This window comes from Venturia canescens, chromosome 10, assembly GCF_019457755.1.
Source record: "Venturia canescens isolate UGA chromosome 10, ASM1945775v1, whole genome shotgun sequence".
NCBI lineage: Eukaryota > Metazoa > Arthropoda > Insecta > Hymenoptera > Ichneumonidae > Venturia > Venturia canescens.
In genome coordinates, this window is record NC_057430.1 from 16,236,145 (window position 1) to 16,250,345 (window position 14,201).

The following is a 14,201-nucleotide window of genomic DNA, read 5'->3' on the forward strand; positions in this document are numbered from 1 at the left end:
CTCTCCGTCGCCGAGAGCAATGATGCCTCGATTCCTTCGATCGTTTCGATTCCACCCCTTTCCCGCGAGCTCGACTTATCTGTCGTGCAAAATCCAAGCAAATTTTCCATTACGAGGCTGCTTCCTGGGCAACGGCGAAAGATAATCTATTAAGGAAAATCGAGCAAGATTTCTCGGATACAGTGCGACAACCGCACACAAAAAATGGGATCGCTATTTTAAGGAGGAATCGTGGCTGCTTATCTCCAGTGGCTTTTCCTCTCGAAATCTTTATTGTTTAACGCTCACATGTAGCCTGCGTAGATAAATACATCGACGTAAGTATCTCGCCGGGCGAGGAAGGACCGCGGTGAAAACAAGGACGTAACTCGCCCCGCTTATCTCGTTTTCCTCCCGCAGTAATAAAACAGTGTACGCGTCTTCGATTCCGGCGGTTTTACGAGCAGCATCCCACGCAGAAAGAGAGCCAAGGATGCGGGAGTAAAATCGAGTGAGATCGACTCGATACGCACTTGCATTATCGAGCATCGATCCAAGCGAGTTTCTCGTTATCGTCATTCGATTTTCCGGCCCACGCAGCCTCCCGCGGGCTTCGAGTTCATCTCGTTTACTTTTTCCTCTCCAGCAGCCCCAGCCCAGCTGCCGAGCAGGCTCGCAGCTCCCCGAGCCACCCTCGCGGCTCTTCCTTCGTCTCTGCGTCCGGCGCATCGAGCTAATTGTAAGTCGTAATGGCACTCGAGTACCGCGACATGTGTGCCTCTCAGTGACGAAGAGGCTGAGAGAAAGGGACAGGAAATCGTGGCCAAGAACCTAATCAGCATGAACGATCATGCTTAGTCGAACAAACCGTCAACGATCCGTTTCCCTCTCTCTGTCTCGCTCGTCACATCGAACGCGATTTGCAATCGCTCCTGACTTCTGAATGCACGATATTGGTTTTCCTCCTCTCCCCCCCCCCCCCCCCGCCCTTTCCCGCTTGCTCTCTCGCCCAGTTTCCTCTGTCAGTCGCTCGCCCGCGCACCCGGCAACACACGTTTGCCTGTTCTCGAAGCCACCCCGTGCTTTCCTTGCCACAAACCCCTTCGCCCAAACCCCCTCGATGGCGAATCAACAAACGGGGTACCGTGATGTGATTTCATTCATTAATTCCGCGCGACTTCACTCGGGAGTTGATTTCCCTGCTGCGTCCCCGTCGCCCTCGTCTTTACACACGCACGCTCTCTAGTCTCACAGCTCCGATGATAGACACTCCCATGCACCGTCTCCAATCGTCTATGTGGGGGCCTCGACACATTTAATCGATTTATGAATGAAAAAATAATCATTCGAGACGAGGACGCTTCGCTCAATAGTCTCCTCATGAATTTTCCATGGACTTTATGAGATTATCAATCGGGCATGCTAATTTTTCGGGTCGCAATTAAACTCCCGCTGGGAGTTGGATTCTTCATAAGAATTTCGCGAATTAATGAAATCGTGCAAAATCAGTTTTAATTACATCTGTTTTGGGGATTGAAAATACGATTCTTTCGGTCTCACTGCCGCAGCTTTCATGGAAATCATTTTTGTTTGCTCAATGAAGAACGATTATGAGTTTGTAATTAATATACCGATGGGAAATATTGTTGAGTTTGTATATTTACGAGTGGATTCATTCGATGGTAAACAAGGATCTCGTTGCATGGAACATTAATCAAATCGATTTGGAATCCGACAAACATCAAATTCATTTATTCCTGCATGATTCGTTGCTTCTCGGTTGATTTTCCTACTGAATATGCGTAAATAAATATTTTCGTATTTTCGTTCCTTGGGACGATAACGAAATTCGCTGCTGCTTTCTTCGATTTTCATTCAGTGCACAATCTTGTCAATTTTCCTGTTGAAAGATCACCGCGCCGGATGGAAAATAAAAAGAGATTGGGATTCGTGAATTCGCAGTAAAAGCAGCGCACTTTTGCACACACTTGCCGCAGGCTTGTATCATTGACGTTCTGTCATACGGCCCTTCTGATTTAATATAAAAATGTACAAAGCGACATGTGCTTTGAGACGGCGGAACATAAAATATTCCTTCTTCGAAAATACATGCGAAGTTTCCGCATTTCAGGGCGCACCACTGGACGAGACTTTGCGACCAAGTGGCCTTGACGTTTCTCTCAATCGTGCACATTCTTCAGACACTCTCACGGCGTATTTCTCCTTCGATTTTCCTCCCGGAACTGCACGGAGTTCCAGTTTTTTATCTTCGCGTTACTCTTCGATTGAAGGAAAATTGGCACGAGGAAAAAAATCATCAGGTCGCCTCAGCCGGAGGAATTTCAGTCGTCACCTTTTGCTCGTACGTAAAAAAATGGAGTTTCAGTAAAGAAAATATTTTCTCGTACAAGAGAGAGCTCCGTCGTACAATATCCGTTTCAGGGTCTTCCGCCCGCTTTGATCCTTTATTACATTTTTACAAACGATTACATTGTCCACCCGCTGGCGATTTTCCTTCGTCTGAGACGCGTCCGTGTAGCTCGAGACACGAATGTACATTGGGAAAGGCGCGTTATAACATTTTCCTGGAGGTCGACGAGTCGCGTCGTTGAGCACGGTGAGGGTCGCGAGGGGTTCGGATCTCTATAAACATGAAGAAGCTTCGGAGAGGCTACGGCTAACAAAGTTGTCGGCAAAGTTGTGCTACGAGCGAAAACATTGTTCTTATTTGTAGCGGATTCGAGTCGGGCGTCCTGTGGCCCGGGGGTGTTCGGCTCTCGTCTTGCTTTTCTCGAAGGTTAATTAGGTTTGTGGTATTATGGAATGTTCTGCGAGATAAATTGGACAAGGATATTGGGAAGCTGGGGATTGTCGAAGCGGTATTTCTCGATACGTTTAAAAAGCCCGTATCCGCATTAGCACGTAAACAAGTTATGGAGGAAGCGTAGGAAGCATCGCGTCGAAGTGGCGGGAGGCCGGGGGGGGGGGGGGGGAGCGTGTATTTGTTTCCTCGATTCGATTTGAGGCAACGTTGGAGAACGGAACAAATGAAATAATCTTTTTCCACTCGATCGGTGCTCTCGAAATCTCATAACCTCGATACAGAAAAGAGTTCAACCTGTTTCTGGCCTCGGAGAGCATACGTTTTCATGCGCTCCGCGTGTATGTGCAACTCCTCGAGTTTTTTCCCCCTCCCCCCAAATCGATCGATCATCTCTCGCGCGATCGAGTACAGCAGCATTTCGAAATCAGTTCGCCCCTCGCGCGCTCGACGTACAAGAGAAACGCTTACCCCTTTTCTCGTTGCGTTTGGCGAGTGTTTAATAACCCGGGCTAACAGTGGTCGCAAGCATATATAATATGGAGACTGTTCGAGCGAGGGGCCAGGGGAGCGAGGCTTTAGGAAGCCGAGGGGGCTCGCGGGGTGAACAGGAAGCAGGGAAGGCACGGGGATGCGTATGAGCGATCGCCACACACACGCGCGCGCTCGCACACTTGCACAAACACCATGATGTGTGGCGAACGGCATTTACGTTAATTAAATTTTCCCACACCATCCCCGCGGATGGCCACCCCTCTCGGCCGCCCCCGCAAGCCGACTCTCCTTTTCCCTCCCCGCGAGATCCGTGCTAACCCCTTTCGTCGCGTTCCTCGTACCCCTACCACGTGGGACAACATCAATCATTGCTCGCTTCCAACTAATATGTTTATATACACTCGCTTTCACGTGTGAGCCTTCTCCTGTTACGCGGCTCTATGGCTGTGTGTCAGTTGCAAAATCCACCGAGCGAAAGCCCCCTGAAAATTGAGCAAACGGCGAAAAAGCTGCGGAGGTTCGCCCCGGAAATTCGGCGTGACGAGTTTCTTGCGTAAGTTCCTCGGATCGCGACATTTTTGACGTGCGAAATGCCGAGCAGCTTTCGAATTTTATAAAACTTCATTTCTTTAGTCAATAAAAATGAGAGAAGTCGTTGCGACTGGGCGATTCGTTGTTTCTTCGCGAGCATTTCCGGATCGTTTTGTCCGCGAGTCTGAGGCCGTCGAGAACTTTTGTGGGGATCCGATTGAATGAACGTTTTTGGGGATGCGAATGTCCGAGCGAGACGTCAAAATCCGTCGAACGCGGCCACGACGACTCGATCCCCTTCGATCTTATCGAAAGTTCGTTATTACTCGATTGTGGTATAGAGAAAAGTGGCGAATGAAAGCGAAGGCTGGAGCCGGGGCGAGCAGGAGGGAACAACGGAAATTCGATCGCCTTGGTAAAATCCGCAGTTCCTATAATAATTGAATCGGGAGAGTGGTGTCCGCGGTGAGTGCAGAGAGAGTATACAATTCGCCGCAAATTGACCGAAACGACGGCAGAATATAGAATATACGTATAGAAGGGTGGGCAGCAGTGCGAGTGTGTGCGGGGGTGTGCACGTGGGTGAGCTGAAAAAAGAGGCATGCGACGAGGGCCGCACGCGTTCGCGGGGGCAAAAGCGAGGAGGGGGCGAGGGAAAAAAGTAGAAGAAAAAAGACAAAGCTTTTGGGAATCAGTGAGGCGAGGCGAAGCTCTCTCTTTTCACTGGCGTCTCTCGCGCGATGACGGGGCGTTTTTAGTGTTGAAATTCACCGGAGCCGGGAGCCCGGACCGAAGCCTGGGGCGGGAGGAGCAGAAAACAAACGCGTCATTTTTCAATAAAATCGATGGGAATCGATGGCGTCGAGGGGGGGATGAATTTCGGCGAAGCTTCCTGAAGCCTCGCTTGTCAAAGCTGTAATTAGTAATTAGTTTCGCGCGGTATACACGTCCGGATACATAGACAGAGAGACGCGGGCGTTCGATCCTCGAGAAAAGAGCGTGACGATGGGTTTGTGCTGGGCGCGGATAGAGGCGAGGGTCGTGCTGCCGCTGTGTTACGCTGGACGCGAGGCTCCCGCGCGCGGATGAGAGAAGGACTCGTCCCACGACCGTTTCTCCCTTCGTCGCACACAAACATTCGTTTCCACGTGTTCTCTATCCCTCCGCGTATGTATGCTTGCCATTCGAGAGGCTGCGCTCCGCTGCATCGGTCGCCCCTTTATTAAATACCTTCGAAATTAAAATTATAATTGCATTCACTACCCATCGCCCGACACTGAATCGCTTTCATGTTCTATCCCTGAACACGGTATATGCAAAAATGATATTTACGAGCGGAACAAAATGACGGGCTCCGTTGAATGATCGCTGGGAAAACTGAGCTTTAAATCCTCTGGACTGCAGAGCGCTGCACTCCCAACTTTCCGATGTCTTCCCCAATGATTTTTTCTCCGAAAACCTCTCATTTGTTCCTCCCCCAGTGCTGAAATTCCAGCATTCGTGGGGAGCGAGGGCCTCCCCATGCTTCCCGGAAGTGTTGAGTCGAAATGGACCCGGCCCAAAGGCAAACGTTCAAAGTTCCGTCTCTCCGGAAGGACATAAAACCAGGCCTGAGAACAAATACTCGAAAGAGCTTGTCAAAAATGAACGAAGCATCGCAACTCCGGGGGCAAACACTCAGTGGAATTAGCCAGCTTTCTGCTCCCTCCCTCTCGCTCCTGCCCTCATCCCTGCACCGTTTCATCATCTAAGCAAATAGGGAGCTATCATCGAGAACGTGAACGCAGGTTCCGTTGGTTCTCGCAAACTGCCAACACCGCTTTGCTTTCTGGCCATTCCTCATTCGCCTCTCACTCGCATCAGCTCTCCTGCTCCTCCCCCCCTAGCACCGGATCTCGCTCTCTCTCTCCGGCTTTGAGATCACCGCGATCGAGACAGAGCGATGAGGTCGTGGGCCACTGCAGAGCGATACTCGGCTTAACCATCAGGTGGTAATTCTAATTAGCGAACATATAGCATTCGAGCTTGGCCTCTCAACTCGCTCTCTCTCTCTCTCTCTCTCTCTCCCGCTTCCTCTATCTCTTGTTCCGCCTGGTATAGATTGGTAGCTATGGAGAGAAGCTTCTCGCGCGATCCTGCGGAGAATCAGTCACGGTTGGGCCAAGTGGCGTTTAAGCGTTGGTCATTAAGCGTTAGATGCCTTGATATACGCTCCTATATACGGGCACGTATACATGACGAGTACTATTACCGGCTAACTCGTACGTTTGCTATATACAAGCATCGTATATACGCCGCATATCGTCTGCGTTATGCCGCGCTGTACTCTCGCTCTCTCTCTCTCTCTCTCTCTCTCGCTCTTTCTCTCTCGCTCTTTCTCTCTTTCCGTCTCACTCTGGCTCGCTCCGTCAGCCACTGTGCCACTGACGGCTCGCTAATTGCTCGACCGACCCTGTTTCAACCCTTCAAATCCAAATGCATATCCCTTCGTTCCTCCCGCTCGCATACGCTTACGCGTCCGTGTCTCTAGCCCCGTCCATGTGTTTTCGAGCACTTGTGTACGTACGAACGTACACGAGGCGCGCTCCAGAGCAGCCGGGAGAGCTTCTCAACCCCCAAATCCTCTCTCGAAGCTCTTTACCCACGATAGAGGCAGCCCAGGAAATGCGGAGGGGGAGAGAACACTGGCAGGTTACTAGCAGTCCACATCGCTTATACGACATGCCCCGCGCGCTATTACTGACGAGGAAACTCGACCGTTCAACAGCCACAGTGTTCTCTGTACCCGATCCACCGCCGCCGCCGCCCTCTGCACCGAGACCGATCTCACCAATTCGCAAAACCCAAGCTGCCCTCCTGCTTTTAGACACTCTGGCATAATTGCCATGATTATACGAAAGGTAATTACTCCCAACGCTCTCTGCGTTTCGAGATCGATCACTAAATGCCCTCCGTTTCATTTCCGTCTGCCGCTGCATCCCCTGACGTCATTCGGAGGATTTTTCTCTCGCGAGTCAGACTCTCCCTGGCTTGGATCGAAACCTCCTGCGACACTCGATCAAACCGACGATCACTTTTAGCCTCAAACTAAATTTAACCTCTTTCTGGGGAAAAGGAAATTCGAGGAATTGCCTCAAATATTTGTACTCGAACACAGCTCGGATCGCTTCAAGAGATCCTTGGAAATATCGAGCAATACTCGTGTAAATATCGCATATCCTGGCAAATTCTGTTTTCATCACTCACCCACCACGCAGGCACTTCGTTCCACCGAATAATATACCGTGAGAATAAAAAATATTCCATCGTCCGAGCAACCCCCCACGCGATATATTCCCATCGTATTTTTTCATATTTGTGTATTCCGCAGTCGAAGAGGATATTAAAAAGTGGGATATTAGAGACGGAAGAGAGGCCAGGGAGGGGCAATACAAACAGATGAGAATGTGGTGTAGAGAGGATAATAATTGAACAGACAGTTTCCAGAAGAGTGAATCGTGTGTTGGCTATGAACGTGGACGGAGGGGGGGGGGGGGGGGGGAGGACGCAGGGGATTTATCACGGTAGCGTCCACTCCATTAAACCGAATATATTCGACTCGCTTTTTTCCTCCTCTCTCTCTCTCTCTCTCTCTCTCTCGCTCTCTCTCTCTCGATATACGTTTCCTGGAAAGTTCACGTGTGTTGTTTAATCACGTTCTCGTTTTATTTATTCGTAGGGTTGCCGGAGTTGCAGCCTGCTGCACTGGTTGAAAATTTAATGAAAAAGCCTGTTTTTTTCACGTCGTCGGATCGACAAATGAGGCCAGTTCTTAGAGGGACGTCAAAATGTTGGAAAGCTCGAGGATTTCGGGAGTAAATAAATTCCTCGAAATCCCTTTCCCTCTCTGGGTGCAATAATGTCGATGGGAAAAATGAAAATCGAGACTCGTCGAGCGGTTTAAAATGATTAATCACTCGATTATTCTCTTCTACATTAATATCGGTTTTTCTGAGGGGATGCGCCGCCTCCTCCTCCCCCTGCCTGGTTACAATCCCATGCTTTAATCCGAAATTTAATTCGATATTATTGACAGAGAGAAAATTAAATGTCGACGGTACAAATTTGAGCGTTGCAAGATGAAAATCACTCGCTATTCGTTTCGTATCAATCCAGACGATTCTAAATATCCATTACTAATAACAAGCATAATATTGCCCCTTTCCACAGAAATTTGTACTCCGAAAATACAACGAAATATTCGGAAAAAAATATGCCAAGTTTTTCCCATTCAATCTTCCATTACCCGAGCATACATTAAGCTGCTTCGTTGGAAGAGTTTGAAGTTTACGTGATTCGGATCCAATATTTCCCCCCTTCTTTTTAATATTCTCTTTCATAAATAAAAGAACGGAATTTTACCAATCACTCTGCAGCCTCCCAACCTGCAACCCAGAACTCGAGCCACTTTAATATTACCCACAAAATTCCTGAAATCAGGCAGCCAATTCATTCCAAAAACTGCAAAGCGTTTTTACTCCCTCGACTCCCGATCTCCAGAAACTCGTCGACGTTGCCCGGTCCAGGATCATCAGCATCCCAGTCAAAATATCCTGAGACACAATATCTTCAACAATTTTATTTAATAATTACTTGTTTTTTCATTGTTTTTATTTATTCATGCCAGGCAGATAAAACACACGCAAAGAAAAATACACCCGCACATTGAAACATGGTTCCAACATAGTTTCGTTGGTAACGATAATAGCGATTTTCTTGATTTTAATACCGATAAAAAGACCCAAGACTTTCAGTCTCACAAGTTTAGGATATTTTCAAATCGAGGATATTACGTAATTAGAATATTTTGTCCCAAGAATGTTTCGTCCGAGGATTTTCCTCAGGATCTTTGGACCTAACACCTCCGCAGCCCTGTTTCCCAAAACCTTAGAAAACTGAGGATCGATCGACGGGTCTGCGGCTCGCATTTTTAGATGGAGAGTCTACCTCGGCTGAAGCGGTGTTCAAAATTTGCACGAAGCTTGTTCCAGCGTGGTCGCATAAATAGGGGTGCGTGCGTGGCGCCAGGCCGCGCGCGGAGGGCTGAGGAGGAAGAGGCGAGAGGGATCGCCAGCTCGCGAATTAATCGAGCATATAATCGATGCTCTCCATCGGCTTGGCCCTCTCAATGTATATTATGTGTCGGTCGGCGTTCTGTGCGAAGAGCAGGGAGGGGACTCGTGCGTATCGCGAGAGCGAATGTTGTGGCTGGAGTGTTCGAACCCACCAAATAAATCGACTCAATATACACGCAGGTGCGGGTGTGCTGTATCGGGGGTACATGGATGTCGATTAGGAGGCGAGAGATAAAGGAAGGGCCGCGACGGGGCCGAGGCGACTCGAGGATCGGACTGGTTTGCGCCCTTGTTCGAAGCAGCGATCGATACACGCAGGGGCAAACGCATATAATGCATATGTAAAGAGATATAAATGGCGAGTTGTGCGAACCGCGGACAAGCCCGTCGATCTCTCGATCAACGATCCTCTTGTAATACTAATTTCTCGTTCGGTCATTGTGTCCTAACTAGTTCACACTGATTCGTGGGATAGGGCGATGCTGGGAGGAGGGAGGCTGTGATTTTTTGGGCAATTCGTCCGGGGATATGAGATCAATTGTTTAATGGCGGTGCATAATTGATGGAGCTCGATCGTGCATTATTTATCGGGTGGTACGAACGATCGAATGAGGGGCGCGAAGCAATCAGGAATCTTCCTCGTTCGAACTTCAATTTATTCTGGTTTGTATAATAAAGAAAATAATAATAGCTCAGCAGCGAGCGTGCGGCCCGAAAGAAGGGAAAAAGGCTGACGTGTTCACGGGGAATCTTCAATTAAGGACGCGGGGAATGAAATAAAAATTTATTTGCCACGTAATCAGCGATGGGAATGGGAATTGCTCCGCGAGGACCGAGATACGGACTGACGAAGACAGCTTTTTTAAAGCCCCGCGCGCTCTCTCCTGCGCGTCAGATTGTATTATATTTTTACGTTTCATTTAGCCGAGACGTAAAATTAATTAAACATCCGATACACGTATACGCGTGATGGCGGTTTCGAAGAGCGACGAGGGAAAACGCGTGTAGACCGAGGGTGAGTTCGTATGTTCGTTAAGCTTCAACGCCTCCGGCTCTCTCGCTTCCTCTCTTTCTCTCTTTCTCTCTTTGCTCTGCAGCTTTGGACCGAGAGTCCGAGAGCTGTCGCCGTATCAGTTTGGCGAAGGGAAACGAACGCTCTTTCGCTTCCCTTCGGAGAAGCAACACGCTGCTCTCAATGCTTTATAACACGGACACCTTTTATTGTGGCCCGAACACTCGACTATTCGGAATCCGAATTCCCGATTCTTTCCGTCGTGATAACGAACGGAGTTTTTGAACGAGCGGGATTATTCTGTTTTGCTATTAATATCAATTTGCTCGGACAAGCTACTCGCTCGTCAATCGCATCCGCAACTTACGTTGCGATTCAACGAATTAATTATTCCAACTATCCGCGCCACGTTGCCAGAACAATTAGCCTCATAAAACTAATTTATGCCTCGGAGCCAGCACATTGCTTGAAATATTTTTCCCACAAATAGGCACACAAACTTCCAGCCGAAACACATGCCGCACCGCGCACGTTTCCACACTCGTGTTTCCTCCGTTACAAGACCTCTTTGTCCCTTTGCCGGGCCAACTGTCTCGCAATTTAGCTGAATAATTGCCAAACTTAACTCCAGTTTTCAAGCAGACATCTTACTCGCAGAATCCTCTCCAAATGTGTGTTTCGCGCTCCTGCTTTTCACCCCGTTTTCTACTAAACTCGAGCTCGTCCGTCTCTCGATTCCATTGGTGAAAAATTTTCAAACGATTCCTGAAAAACTCTTATCACAAGACTTTTTGCTGATGCTCCTCTCGAGTCTTGATTATCTCAGGAGACGAAAAAATGTAGAGAATGCAACGATGAATCGATCACTGAAAGACTCGTAACGCGAATTCTTGGATTCGGTCATGAAAATCGTGAGTAAAAATCCTGCGATCCTGTGGAGCCCGAGGACCTGGGAAATTCGTGTAAAACGAGGGTCCCCGTGGAGGTTCGAGGGTTGAATAAACGACCGAGATTCGCTCAACTCTTCGGCTCATTTGGCAGGCGAAGACGACGAGAGTGGTAGCGACGTCGTGAATTCCTTTGAATAAAATTATATAAGGCAGCAAAGATATGGCAGTAAAAAGGGCTGACAGTGTGAGCCAGTCTTCCGCGCGTGTATGGAGCGCCCACTGCAAGCTCGTCGACGAAGCTCGTTGAAAGGGTAGCGCGTTGGAGGGTTAGAAAGAGAGCAAGAGCGCGGGGGCCGGGGCTCGGAACCTTCGACGATGCTACGAAGCGAGGGTTCGCAGAGATACCTAGCGAGGTGAAGCCGGCAGAAAGGACGACAAGGGGCGAGAGAGGACACTCCAAGAGGTACGTGTGTTCGTGCGCGGACGTGCATACGCCTCGGCGCGCCTGTATTTGAGCTCGGAATATCCTGGGGGCAGCGCTCCAGAGAGAGAGCCCAACATCCTAAGCCAGCTTGACTAATTGGCAGCGTTATAATCATGGGTGCACGGTTAGGTTGGTATTACCGCGAGTTATAGCTCTTCCTCTCTCTCTCTCTCTCTCTCTCTCTCTCTCTCTCTCTCTCTCTCTCTCTCTCTCTCTCTCTCTCTCACCGCACTCTCGCACATTCAGATCCTCCCACCCATAGATATACGAGCATACGCGCGACTAAAACTCACTCGTATCTCTCGCTCCAGTTATATCGCATGTATATAACACTGAAACAAAACCCTCTTCTGCCCTTTCAAACCATACTTACCATATACACACATGTCGCGCTCACACAAAGTGAAGAGGAACAGGTAACGTTTAATGACACCGCCATTAACGCAAATTTTGCCATTATGAGGGACGCACGGCTTTGCCCGACCGGAACACACTCCGCCCGCTAACCAAAGTGCCATTTTCTAACACGGCTTCCCGCGGCATGTTCGGGAACGGCCACAGAGTCTGCAAGATTGCGGATTTTTCGACTTCAGCGGCCTTTTTTTGGGAGAGGAATTTCGGAATTTTTATTACCGCTGCCAGGGGGCTTTGGTGAATTTTGGAATGCGGGTTTAGACGATCGGAAATTCTGGAGTTATGGAAATTTATTGATGACACCAATCGTATGATGAAATTACAAAATACATTTTCAATCCATTTTCCTTCATATCTTGTTTACGATTTTCGATATAAATTTTGATAAATAGATGAAGAAGAAGACTCGTACTTTCGCTTGTGCAAAACTTTGCGAGCCCACATTTCACACTCGATTCTCATAATCGAGTCTTCGCCGGTGGCGAATTTTCATATCTTTCAAAACAAATATCACTTTTTTGTTTTCACATCGTTTGCTGCTACATTTGTACACTCAATATTATACATCGGTGTGTTCTTTCATGTGTATTTACGACGTTACTGAAATTCGAAAAAATCTATCGATGCGGGGTGACAGCAGGACATCCGGAACTCCCCCAAACAAGCCGTTCGAAGTAACCCCAAACTGCGAGATTTCACAAATTAATGAATGATTAAAAAACAGTAGGGTAAGCCCAAGTTTGAACTGCGTTAATGATTCTTTTATGGAATAAGGATATTAAATGAATTTTTTAATAACATTGAAACCGTTTATCCCGTAGTTTCGTCAATTTAATGTAGCGAAAAGAAATCGCTTCACGCCTCGAACAATGTGATTACACTAAACATCGATAAGGCGATCGCACGAGTTCAAGAGTTCGCGGAGAGAAAGTTTTTCGAGTTTTCTGCATGTCAAAGTCGAAAAAGTTCGCAGCGAAGATATTTTCGGCAACGAAAAATGGGCGACGATCATACCGCAGTGATTTCTCACTCCAGCATTATTTATCTCAGGATAAATGACTGGAATTCCCATCACCTCGAACACGGCTGCGCGCTCCATGATACTGATAATAAAAAATCGCCGGATATAAAATAACTCAAACAAATGCGACGTGTGCACGGGGCTCCCGGAATCCGGGTCCGCTCGGTCTCGAGGCGCGCAGCGAAATCCGCGCTGGTGTTCCCGTGAGCGTACACTCACGTTCTTTTTCGGAGCTATATATCTCCTGGTCCGGAGCTTATCCGCGATGGTCATTCATATGAAAAGGGAGAAAGAGTCGGCGGGGGGAGGGGGGAGGAAAAAGCAGGGAATGGCGCTAGTCGTAATAATGGGACGCGATCAGTAACGTTTAGGAAAGGGGGGAAAAAATGTGCGCGTTTCCTCACACCCGCGAGGCTGCAGTTGCCCGATCTTAAATTCCCGAAAGCTCTCGCAGCCCCAAAAGTGCAATTTTCTGACATTCTTTCGCCAGAAAATCGGGAATATTCAGCACACGATCAAAGTTACGGACTTTCGGACTCCCAAAAAGCAGTTTCGGCAGGCCGTCGACAATGGTAACGAGAAAAGAGCGAGATATCGAGTCGGAGAGAATTAGAAACGTGCTTTGGGGCGCGAGAGCGAGGGAGAGCGAGCGAGCTCGTGTGGTTGAAGCGCGCAACGACCCATCAAGCGATTCCCGGGGGTGTGATCGCCGGTAACTAAACTTGTAAATCTCTCCTCCTCGAGTCATGCCCTCCGCTCCTCTCCCGACTGGCCAGAACGCATTTGTCTGTCTTAAGGGTACCCCTCTGTACATACACAAATAGCCGGATATAAAGGCAGCGTCTGGAAATCGAGCTGGACACGTCGAGAGTCCGGCGAACGAATCAGCCCCTGGAACTTTGCTCCTCCGAACTCGTTCTCGCAGTCTTCCGGGGCGAAGCTGCCCCAAAAGAGAAAAAGAGAGGCCGCTATGAGCACGTAGCACAAGAATATTTAGCATAAATGTAAAGTAACCCGTGGCCAGGATATAAATCGTATTCCCATTAGGAGCTTTCGGGAGCAGAGAATTTCTCCGGTCGCCAGTGCGAGAGTAAATGAGAATAAAAATATGGAGAACCGTGAATTTCAATACTGTCGGATTCAAAATTAAATATTACGTCGACTCGCTCGAGCAGCCAATCGAGATGGCGATTCGGAGCAGCAAGAGGGCTGGAGTCGCGTGACAAACACCGGGAGTCATTAAAAACCTCGGTCCCGAATCGAAGCCTGCGTTCCGAGGGAAGAAGAGAAAAAAGTTGAGCTCCCGTCCGATCGGTCGCAGTCCCTCGTTAAGGAGGGTGGATCGCGACGATGTTGCCATGCTGAACCATGTTAAAAATATTAAGAATTTCAAAATGATAAGTATTTCACAAAATTTGGTAAATGTATTCTTTAAAAATA

At 48.4% G+C, this 14,201-nt stretch overlaps 1 protein-coding gene across 2 annotated transcripts in view; it reads left to right on the forward strand.

Moving 5' to 3' along the window:
• Positions 1-14,201, forward strand: part of LOC122417269 (LIM domain only protein 3-like) — an 86,277-nt gene that overhangs the window by 9,327 nt on the left and 62,749 nt on the right. The window contains exon 1 of one of the 2 annotated variants that reach the window (XM_043430654.1): positions 2,171-2,341. The exons of the other annotated variant lie outside the window; for it this stretch is intronic. The gene's annotated coding sequence lies outside the window, so the exon portion shown is untranslated. Of the gene's footprint in view, positions 1-2,170; positions 2,342-14,201 lie in introns of those variants that run through there. 2 annotated transcript variants of the gene reach the window in all.